The 11,646-nt window shown below is 38.0% G+C and overlaps 1 long non-coding RNA gene across 1 annotated transcript; it reads left to right on the plus strand.

The window, feature by feature from the left end:
• The first annotated feature begins 2,916 nt into the window (after window positions 1-2,916).
• Window positions 2,917-10,482, plus strand: LOC112991254 (uncharacterized). The gene is made up of 4 exons (XR_003261252.2): window positions 2,917-3,028; window positions 4,823-4,931; window positions 6,647-6,738; window positions 9,657-10,482. It is a non-coding gene; the product is annotated as an uncharacterized LOC112991254 (long non-coding RNA).
• Window positions 10,483-11,646: the final 1,164 nt, after the last annotated feature.

Below are 11,646 nucleotides of genomic sequence, written 5' to 3' on the forward strand. Positions count from 1 at the left end.
AAACTGAAAGGCTTGTAACTAAACAGAATGACAAAAAGAATTTGTTCTTTTACAATCTGGTAAGCAAAAGCAGAGTGGCCTGAAGATGCTGAATGCAGATATGCAGCTCAGGCCCTTGCAGCTCACAGGCTTGGAGAGACTTCAGTCCATCTGCTGATTTGCAGGAAGGCCGTACACAGGAGCGCACTTCTGATTGACCGCAGATTCAGATCCAGCCTTTAATGTTTCCATTTCATAGGCTGTTCAGCAGATGCCAGGAGATATAATAACAGAGAAGTGCTATTAAGCTCAAAACACTGAAAATTCTTTGCAAAAGCCTCCGAGCTGAAGTGTCCCCTAAAATAAGAAGTGCCAACAGATAATGTAGACCTGTATGCCAGAAAGGTCTTGATAATCTCAAGCCGATGATAGAGAATGAACCATTCATTGTTATCCTTCATCAACATCAACAGCCAAAAGTCTCAATAATAAGCCAGAGGTACTCCGGGTCAAGCTCATAGTTTAAATCTGCTTCAGGACAGTGCATTTGGCACTGTCTGTAAGGTGTCACACTGATCACCCTGTTTCTCTAGAAACTCAGCGTAATATAAATGGGTGCTTGTTCGATTGACTCAGTGGTCTCCAAAACAACAGCAAGCCAGGCTAGTCTGAAATAGCCAGCACTCCTAAGCTGTATAAACCTGGGTTTCAATGGAAGTGTGTTTGGTGGTAGCACTTCTCAGAGATCATAACTAAACTCACCACTTTTATCATGTTAGGAAAGAGTCTAAATCTGGAGGCTGGATTATCAGCCATCAAATACACAGTAGCAAGGCGAGGTGTTTCAGAGAGAGGACAGCTGAAAGCTGTTAAGACAGTGCAGCATCTCACATGTGCCTGAGATGTTCCAGCAGAAGGGCTGACCTATAATACAGATCAGAATATTAAAACTTGTGCAGAAATGACAAGGGACACATCACAAAATCTTGACATCTATTAATAAACCTTGGAAAGATTAGCTTTAGCCTTATATAATGAAAAGAGGACATGTGTCCCTGATGGGCATTGCCTAGCTTTCTGTGGATGTAGGAATTTACACAACAAGACCTACAAATCCAGCAGGTCACTGAAAATTAGCATTTCTCATTATGTTTTTTCCCTAGTTATTTGCAATTGCCAAGTTTACTTGCTCCAGATTCCAAGTTTTTGTTACATAGTACAAAGTCTTGTATATTGTTCTGGTTCCTCCCTCCACAAGGGAATGGGCAATCAGAAAGAACATAACATGCTTATGAGATAATTGTTGATAATGAGAGTAACTCTATTAATTAAAAGCTTAACTTCCAGTACTTTCAGATAGGAGTGTTACTACTTTTGCCATATATATGCATTCCAATTTTTAAAGTGTGAGCTCTTTCATGGTTTCATCTAGTTTTGAAAGCTAGGAAAAGGCCAGAAATGGTATTGCAGCACCATGATGCTGATTTACCTGCCTTGCCACTTATAAATTACAGGTAGTATTTGCTCAGCTCTTGGAAAATGATAGATATTTTTTCTGAGCATATCTGATGTTGCTGCTGACAGCTGCAGAAGTGGGGAACAACTGATATGGTACTCCTGAAGGAGGTTGTCCACATCAGTCTCAGGAACACCAATACTGTTTGCCTTATCATCAGCAAAAAGACCAACAGCTCTGCATGCTTACTGCTTCACAGAAGACCATGCTGCAGGTCAATTGCCTTTCATGCAGACTCTCCCCAAGAAACTTTTAATTTTACACGTGAAGTACTGTAATGAAATTGGTAGGAAAATGAGTTTGCTTCCTGGATCCAAGATGAATGAGAATATAAAATCATTTTGCAGAGTAGGGAGTTGAGAGAAATATTTGGAAGTGTTGAAATGCTTCATTTCCAGACTGGTCAATGTAAGGCTAATTTTTATTTAATTCCTACTATGACTCCTGGGTTTTACAGTTATTCATGAACTCTTTATCTTTTATAAAATTGATAAAAGTGGCATTTTCTATATTCATGGCAGTTAGGAGATTCTTATGAAGTACAACAATATCACAAGCAGAGATTGTCTCAGAGGAGGTTGTCTTTGTCAAGGACAAGAGTGACCCAAGCATCTGGCCCATTACTCTTCTAAAGCATCAAGATGACAGAGAGATATAGATTCAAATTAGTCTTAAACTAAAACAAATTTTTGGTGTTGTGTTGGTCTATACGTGGGAAGGCATTGCAAATGGTTTGTGAAAAGAACTTGATTTTTGTGGAAACGACACAGTCTGACAAACACACCTAGATAAAGATTCTCATGTTATTCTATTAATACTAGATATTCACTAAACATTATTGGTATTAAAAGTTTCAGAAATACTGCCATATTGGATTACAGTCACATTCCACTGCTCCAACTGTTTCTAACCACACAACTTTGATGAAGGTAATAGAAAACTTGCAGTGGGTGAATGTGTGGCATATTTTTCTAACATAAAGGTTGGAATACAATCTGAACAAAGATTAGCTCAAGGCTTGAAGCAAGAGACTTACATCCCTTCCAAACTTTGCTATAATTGTAATGAATGATGGTTTTCATAGCTTAAATTGTTACCAGCCGCTTTTTAAATCCACTTCACTTCCAGCTTGCAATTACTTCCTGAAGCAAAGGATTCTATCAGATAATTACATTTGGAAAGTGCACTTATTCCTCCTTTGCAGTTTTGAATTCATTACATTTCAACTTCATTTAACATGCCCATATTCATTTGCTTTGAAGCAGTGGGAGTAGCATTTCTTCTCTGACCTTTTCTAGATTATTCAGTATCAATATATTTTTCTTATTACTTAATTTAGTCATTTCTTTTCAATACTAAACAATTCTGTTGTTTTCCAGGGTTGGTTTTTTTTTTTTTTTTTTTTTTTTGATACTTATTCCAGGTTTTTGGACCATCGACCACACTTCTCGGGTCCTCTAGCTGCTCTACAGCACCCTGCCTAAGACAAGATGAGGAACGATGCATTCCATTCAAGACAAGGTCTCTCATTAGGTAGAGAAGTTATGATATTCTCTGCTTTCTTTCATATACTTTCATTTTGTTTGCCTTCATTCCTGAACTGAGATTTAAAGGAAATTAAGAGTCTTTACTGAATTGTTCATGACAATTTAGTAAAGTATATAGAATTAGTTTAAATTTATTTCTATATTATGCATTACTTTGCATTTATCAACAGTTGGACACATTCAGCATTTTCTTGATTGCTAAAGCAGCTTATTTGGGCTCTTCTAAACATATTTTGCAGTCACCTCTGGATTTGACTAACCTATTAATTTTGTGTCACCTGTAATAACTCTGTGTTATTACTAAATAATTCTAAATGAAATGCTTTCTTAACACTCAGTGTAAAGCAGAAGCCCTAAACTTTATATGTGGTTAGGTAATCACCACCTTAAAATGATATAGAAAATATTCCCAGTTCTGAAATTTAGAAAATATAAAGAGATAGATTCATTCATTTGTGTAATTGCAGTGAAATAGTTAGCATTTCACCAAGGTTATGTTTAGCTCAACTTTAATGTTACATGTGTTTCTACACAAAACATGCTAGTAACTGACTCAGATCCTGATTCAGGAAGCCATTTGAAGTGAATGGCTTCTGCATCCTTTCAAATGTCTTGCTGAACAAAGAACAAAATACTAAGAATTGCTTGGAAGTGCTTATCCCATGCAATACTTTCCTGGTCCCAAAAACAGATTGGCATTTTCCTATTAAAGATGAGAAATGTTGCTCCAGGGACAGCCAGCAAAAAAAGCATATATGAGAAACAAAAGTTTTCTTTAACTTTTCAGACAAAAGATGAAAGAAATATAAAAATTTTAATAAAAAAAAAATTGAGAGCAAAAAGCTAAGCTTCTGTCCTCCACTGAGTTTACTGACAAGATTAGCTGAACATATTTTACTCCATGTCTAAATCGTTCAAGTGTCTTTTGTGTCAATTTTTTATACTGGTGTACAGTTCTTTCAAGTGATGAGGCAAGTGGAGTAGAATTCATGTTTTACAAATCAGCAGCTTTAACCTTGGGATTGAGAAGCATTTGGTGATTATTTATTGCAAATCAGCATCATCAGCATCACTTCACGTGGAAAGTGCATTATTCAACATAATTGTGAGCAACAAGTGAATGCTGGTTACTGCACTGCATAGGTTTTGATTCTTACAATGCAGTTGAAGACCTGAATTATGCAGGTAGAACTTTATCAATAAAGACCTAACATTAAATCATATTCAGCCTCAGAAGTAGTCATGTATCACAGTGTAGAGGCTCAGATTTGCTCAGGAGAGGCTCTTGCCTGCCACACAGATTTCTTCATCACATAGCAACTAATTAGTTGTGTCTTAGGGGATTTGCAGACTCCAAGACTGAAAATCCTTGCAATTGGATACAAAATCCTCATGACATGGTAGGTTCAATACAAAGGATAGTTCTAAATTTCAGCCCAAAGCCAGCACATGTCCTTCGCAACTTAGCAAAACTTCTGGGTGTCAGACTTTAGCACAAGCAGAACAAAGCAGAAGTATATGTCTTATGCAAAGAACATTTTCTGTTCACTCTATGTCCCCCGGCCTTCCTACAATCCCATTTAGTTTTATTTTTCAAACAGTGACAATTTCTTCCTTACCTACAACTGCCTGGGGACTGGCTCCAGCTCTTTGTTTCTCAAGGTGTCCAGCTTCAGACAAAGTTAAGTAGCTTTCCTGTTTCTGTAAGTAGTCATCTCTCAGGGATTAGACCCGGTTGATGGCTGGACACCCATGCCTTCTCCCATCTGCTCCTTCTCAGACATGCTGCTTTCACCATGGCCAAGAGCACTGGGACAATGCAGGATCTGCCTCTGCTGAAAATCATCTTCAAATATGGCTGCCACTTCTGGGACTTTTCTGCTTCTCAGGTAGGGCAAAAACCCCAAAGACAAAGAACGTGACCTTTTCTAGCAGGTGGCAATCAAAGTCCCTTCTCACAGTCAAGGTTACAGGATTTATTTCATGACGACATACCGCTGGGGACCTGGTATGGACTGCCATACTGCCACAATATGTTCCTTTATAACTTGGTAAGTAGAAGAGAGCAGATAATGAAATTTTCTGAAGAGGTGAAGCTGCGAGACATTGTCAACACACCAAAGGTGAGAATTTCATAAAATAAGAGTAAGATGATCTAGAGGAACAGAAGAGTAGAAACTAGATCAAGTTCAATAGTTGGAGATGCAAGATCTTGAGAACTGTTAAATCACCAGCTCTGAGCTAAAGAAAGTTAGCTGAAAATTACCAAGGAGAAAAAAATATTCAGGTGTATTTGGCAGTGAGGGATTGAACACGACAATGTATGACATTTTCCCTAGTATGTAGGTCTCCAATGATTATGTCTCATTACATGTCATGAATTTTAGACCAGAGAATACTGTGAAAACAGGAAAGCCTTCAAGTCTTTTTCTTAGACAGTGCTAGGAAAGTAGGCCTACTAAACATTCAGATCACACTGAGCAAGGCCTATCAGTCAAACGAAAGGGCAGAGAAATGACACGCTTTAGCTGGAGGTTTCTGAAAGACTTCTGGCTCTCAGTAAGATTCCCCAAAGCTGTTTTCTGCAGCATATTCCAAATGTATTCAGAGCTGAACCTGACCTCCACAGGTTGATAATACTTCCACTTGGTAGTTGATTTGCTCATCATTTTTACTCTCTTGAGCAGAATGAAGACTCTACTTTTACTTAGAAAGGTCTTTAATCAAGATATGCCATCATCCATCTTAACCTTTAATATGCTGGATCAGCTCTTGACTTATGAAGAGCCATACTGGCAAAAAACTGGTTTCTTCAGAACAGAATGGAGGATACTTCCTTTCTAATCAGATTGCCCAGCAAAAGAAATGCACCTTCAAGCATGACAGCAAACTTCATGTTCAAGATTCAGTGGTTTCTTTGCTGGTACCAGCTCTCAATTATGTACCACAAGGGCTTTATGCTTCTCTTCCAGAATCAGTGATCGCACTGATCGCTAGAGATGCTCTATGTAATGCACTCCTGGACCAGTGCCTATGGGCCTTTTCATGACCTTTCTTGCAATGGGAGGGGAAGGGCAGGGATGGAGAGAGGTAGCAGTAATATGCTAAGAAGTAAACAGAACTGTCTGGCTGATGGGCGTGGTCAGTTGTCAAGAAGAGAGATTTTCACAAAAAGGCTCTAAATCCTGGTTGAGAAAAGTAAGTGGTGACATTTTTCAGTTAAGTCTTTATTTCCAAATATTCCATATTTTGTGTATATTGCAGGAGCCCTTTGTGAAATGGTACATTCGAACAGGGCAAACAAGTTTTCATGAGCATTTTTATATGTCCAGTTCACAAATGTCCTTAGGATCCTATGACACACACAGCTGGGAAGCACTTTCCCTCTTCTCGAAACATCTGTCCTTAAGTTTAAAGAACAATTTGCAGATATGAAGATTTTAAACAAAATTTAAACAACTGAAATATGGTAAAAATCACCATTTGTTCTGTGATGCACGTGCTTTTTGGCATCTGGTAAAACAGCTTGGGATGGGGATGGTTGACTGAATAAAAGCTGGAGAACTTCCAGATGGCTAACGCCACAAGCTTTCTTCATCTACAGCTCCCACCAGTTACAGAGGGTGATCAAAGCAGGGGAGGCTTTTTTGAATCAGGCTCCATGAAGCTATGTGCCATCACTGGCAGCTGATAAAGGTAAGAATGCTATAACATCGTTTTTCTTTTTTTTTAATGAATTACTGAAGAGAAGGCTCTAAATAACTTCTCTCTTGGTATGCCTCTGTAGAATTCATTTATTACTGATGGCGGAAAAGATAATTTTGGTGTCTTCTTCAGGGACTGGCTTCCTAAATAATTCACAGTAAATTAAATAAACTATTTCAGAAGAAATTGGTCTTTTATAGCTGTGTTATCTAGAAAACAGCAGCTACAGCTAAGAAAGCTATGGTGCAGAATAGAAAGGCATGTCACCTTCAGTGTATGCCAGTTATTTTCAATCTGTGATCCCCATTCCCCTGGAGATCCACTGTCTACTTTTGGGAAGTCTGCAAAAGATGACGAAGAAAAAACACATGTTCAGGCAGCTTATATTCAATACGCATGGGCCCAGAGCCCACCTGGAAATTTATCCCTGGAAAGGGATAACGCGCTGTTCCCTGTGGCACCTGGACATGCTGAGCATTTATCTCTCACCGGCATGCCCGGCTAACTGCTCCGTGGAGATTTATAGGAACTGACCACTCCTAGTCAGAAGGTCATGTCATGAAATTCTTACTCCAAAACTTCCTGTGTCTTTGAATGCTCCAAGAGGAGAAGGTGTCCTCCATCTTCATCCTGCATACAGCGGCTACTTCCTTTTGTTTTTTCTTCATTCCTCCTGTTAGCACTGAAGACACTGAGAGGAAAGTCTCCTTAAACACAGCATCTTGTTGGGTGGTTGTCCCTTTTTCAGGATCTCTGGCTCACCTGGCTGCATCCTGGGATCCTGTTTTCTCCCCCGTATACATCCTTGCCATTCCAGGACTCTTTCAGATCTAGAAAAGGAAGCCAGCTGCCCTTGATTTACCCCATGGCAAATAGTTATGTTGTCTGAAACCTGTTAATTCAATAAAACGTACCAATCTTCCAGCTCAAAAAAAAAGTTAGACCACCCTGACATACCTGCTAAGACCTTTGAAGGTCTTACTACCCACAAAGCCAGTTCTGCTCCATATCTCTACCTGTTGCCCCAGGTCAGTGCAATGAGTTGCTTCAGCTTCGATATATTCTCTGAAAGTATTCTACACCTAAAGGTGATATTTGAGGTAATGCTTCCTAAAAATCACTGATTTGCCATGGTCAATTGAGGCTATGTGTAGTTTTCTTAATTTCAATGTTATGATTAAAAAGATTTGGCTTCCAGATCCTGAAACTTCTTCTCCATGAGCAGGTAAATTCTTTACAGAATTTCTTTGATTTCAGTGGATTTCATGGCCTCAACCTCTCAATTACTCATTCCCCTGTTTGTTAAATGTACATGTCCTAGAATATAACCAATATGTCTCATTTTCTTCAATGACCTTTATGCCCTCAGAAATGACAGCCATTTTTTAAAGGCTTCTGGCTCCCATGAAAAATTAACTTCTTTGGAAAATCCCAGTCATAACTTTTAGAAGAAAAACTTCTCCATGTCCTGTGTCATTCTGAGGCATTCTAATTGCTTTATAATTAATCCAAAAATGTAGAATTTCTGATGGGTTAGCTGCAGAGAAGAGAAAAGGTTACCTAAAAATATTCTAGACCCTGACCCTAGATAACTCTTTAATACGAATGTAGAAAACTCTTTAGATCCCTCACACATTGAGTAGTTCATTAAACCAGTGAATTGATAACAGATCTTCTATTCGTGCTTTCACCTGATGAGCTACGTATTCTTTGCATTAAATCTATTATCAGAGCTTCCTTATTCTCAATAGAAAGCAGAGCCAGTCAAAACAATATTGGACCTGAATACCATAAAGTTCAGATGTTGCCCTGAAGTTAGCAATTTTTTACTCACCAAGTGTGTCCAAATTGTATTAAAAGAAAGGATTTGGAAGAGAGAGGAAGGGAAGTAATAGAAATAGAACCACATTTATATTGTCTAAAACCTTTTCATAATTATCTTTTTCCATATCCTTAGACTGGTTGAATTTAACATTTGTTCTTACTGAAATTCAAACATAAAATATTTGGGTTCACTAAATTACTATCACTACGTGCTAATATTTATCAGTATAATTCTAGAGTTTTTTTGTCAATTTTGCATACATTTACAAAACCTCAGGTGTAAGTGATTAAAACATTCTCAGAAAGAATTTTTTCATTCAATGTGTAACATAAATTATGTTTAGGAGTAAAATTGCATTTATTCATTCTATATTATTATTTTTTTAATGCTGGAGTAGCTTTTCACACTTTTACACCAGCGCATTAGACAATTGCTTACATTGAGATCCAATTTTCATGTTTGCAAAGAGATAAAAATAATGCATTTATTTAGTTTCATGCATATTTCAATAATCAGAGTTCCAGATTAATCAGTGAAATAACTTACTGATTGCAAGAAAATTTAGCTGTGTGTAACAAATGTTCTCTCTGCTAGAATCACTCATCAGAAATCACATAATCCTTGTGATCTTGGGAGGCATTGCTTTTGCACTTTTCAGGTTTTTGCTTCTATTGTCTTCAGTGAAGCAAAATGCATTCATTTACCCAAGATATAAGAAAACAAATGCATTTTTGTCCAAAAAATTCAGGGAAAAAAATGGAGTGGATATTTAATATTCACAGACATTAGAGGCACAGATAGTACATATGTCAGGTTTCTGAGTTCAAGAAACGACTGCTCTTCCTTCTACAGTAAAACTGTACCACAGTTACTCTTTAATTCATTTAACAGTCTATGTTTTGCAGAAGATGCTATCTTTGGCTTTGTCTTATTAGGGAAACTGTTCTTTGGCTCCATAATTCTGCTCATTTCATTTTTGCCTACGTCACGCACCTGGCATGAGGGGAGTAGCTTCTTTATTTTTTTTCTTTTCTTTTTTCTTTCCCTTTCCCTTTCTTTTGTTTTTCTCTCTTTTTTTTCACAGATGCATTTTTTCAAGGTTGGAAATCACAGACCAAGCAAGTTTCTTCGGTTATAAAGACAAGTCAGGCAGGACTGTAAAGTAAGGAAATCAAGACGATCAAGATGATCCTCCTAAAACTGTTTATGTATCATATTGACTTCCACCAAGAAAATTAATGAACCAGAAAAATTCTTGGGACATGATAAAAGTCCTCTCTAGAAATATCATCTCCATGCAAAAATCCAAACAATATTTTTTGTTTTGCAGAAGATCTGTATACAGTCAAGAAATTAACACTAATTTTTGTTGAAGTCAGCATAATCTTCAAACTTCAGTGTGATGTTAGCTGCTACCTGAAAGGGATGAGAAATACTTGTAATACTGAGCAAATGAAAAAGATCTTGTATAAATTCCTGAGGAAGTGTCAACAAACATGCAATGGAATTACTGCTGATAGACACAGGTTTCCTGGGCAACCTGGATACTTTCATAATAACTTTTTGCAAAAGACTGAAAGTTGAGCTATTGTTCTACATCAACACATCTGTTTTTAGAAGCAAGACTTCTACATTTGCTGATTGCACAAAGAATGGCAACGTGCTAGGAAGTCCTCACAAGAGCAGGTTTCATCAGCAGTTAGAGCAACACACTATGAAAATCAGCTATTTCTTCTTGATGGTGTCTGAAGTCTTTGGGAAAATATTTTGTTGTGAACTGACCTTTGTTTTTAACTGATGTTTGTCAATTTTTTATTCATTGAAATAGAAAACTTTCAAGTCTCCTTACTCTTTAGAATCAATTTTGCCTCTACAAGGAAGATGAACTCAGGAACTGGAGAGAGTCCAGGATCAGGTCCCTACGATGCTTGGAGGACTGGAACACAAGACATACAAGGAGAGGCTGAGGGAGCAGCGTTTATCTCCTCGGAGAGGACAAAGTTAAGGGAGAAGCCAGTCTTTGATCCTGGAGACTAAATCACTGCAGATGTAGCCAGTGTTTTGAAATAGAGAATTTGCCATCCTATTTTCATATTATTGTCTTTTAAAACCCCTTTCTATATGTACTCTGGTAGAGCAAATCTTTACAGAGGTGTAGTGAGAAACATGTTAAAGTTGACTAGGAGTGTTGTAATGAAATTAAGCAAAAAAAGAAAACCTAAGCTGCCTAGGAGGGAACTCTGCCCATCAGTGAGGATGAATAATCAGAAACAATAGGAGAAAGGAGGAAGTGTCATTACAAGAACTGGTGAAAACAGGAATAGGTGAAACCACACAACTGTGGAAAACAACTCTATTCCAAAGGTGAGGGACCCCAACAGATTTTTATTTTATTTTCTGCAGGCCAAACCTGGATATCATTTTTAGGATAAATGCCATGCTATTGTCTGTGGGAGTCTTGCTTCTGTCAGGGCTTCCAGATTTTACCTTATGACTTTATAGACCACTTTCAACCTGGGCATGAATGAGCGTAATTACTGTTACAATTACATCAATGAGGTGAGACCTGTCATAGTGCCTGGCTTAATTGGATGATGGGATTTGCATTTCCCATGTATGCAAGCACTCCTCAGCGGCACACAAGTGTGCTTAGAGTATCAGCAAATATTAACCTTAGGTTTGTGGGTCTAGTATTTACTGAGTCTGGAACAAATGGCTGTACATTCATAACTAAAGCGGGAGCCAGCCTAGGGATAATTTTTGTTCAGGAAGAGCATTTCTCTATTAGGGGTCCTGTAGCACAGGCATAACAAGAAGCTGTCTCATCTAAGAAAATTTTAAAAACTCATGGTCCTCTGCAGTTCTGCCCTGGATCTCTGTGATGAGTTGAATTCTCTCAAATCTCAGTAGGATCAACAGAAAGAAACACAAGGAATTTGCACTGCTCAGCCCCAGAGAGTGCAGCTTCACTGGCATTGATAGAAAGATTTGCAAGTCTCAGTTGCCAGCTTCAGTGGTAGCTACAACTGTCTGCTTAACACATCACAGCAGAGATTGCAAGACTCTGACAGTAT

Source organism: Dromaius novaehollandiae, chromosome 2 (genome assembly GCF_036370855.1).
Source record: "Dromaius novaehollandiae isolate bDroNov1 chromosome 2, bDroNov1.hap1, whole genome shotgun sequence".
In the NCBI taxonomy this organism is placed as follows: domain Eukaryota; kingdom Metazoa; phylum Chordata; class Aves; order Casuariiformes; family Dromaiidae; genus Dromaius; species Dromaius novaehollandiae.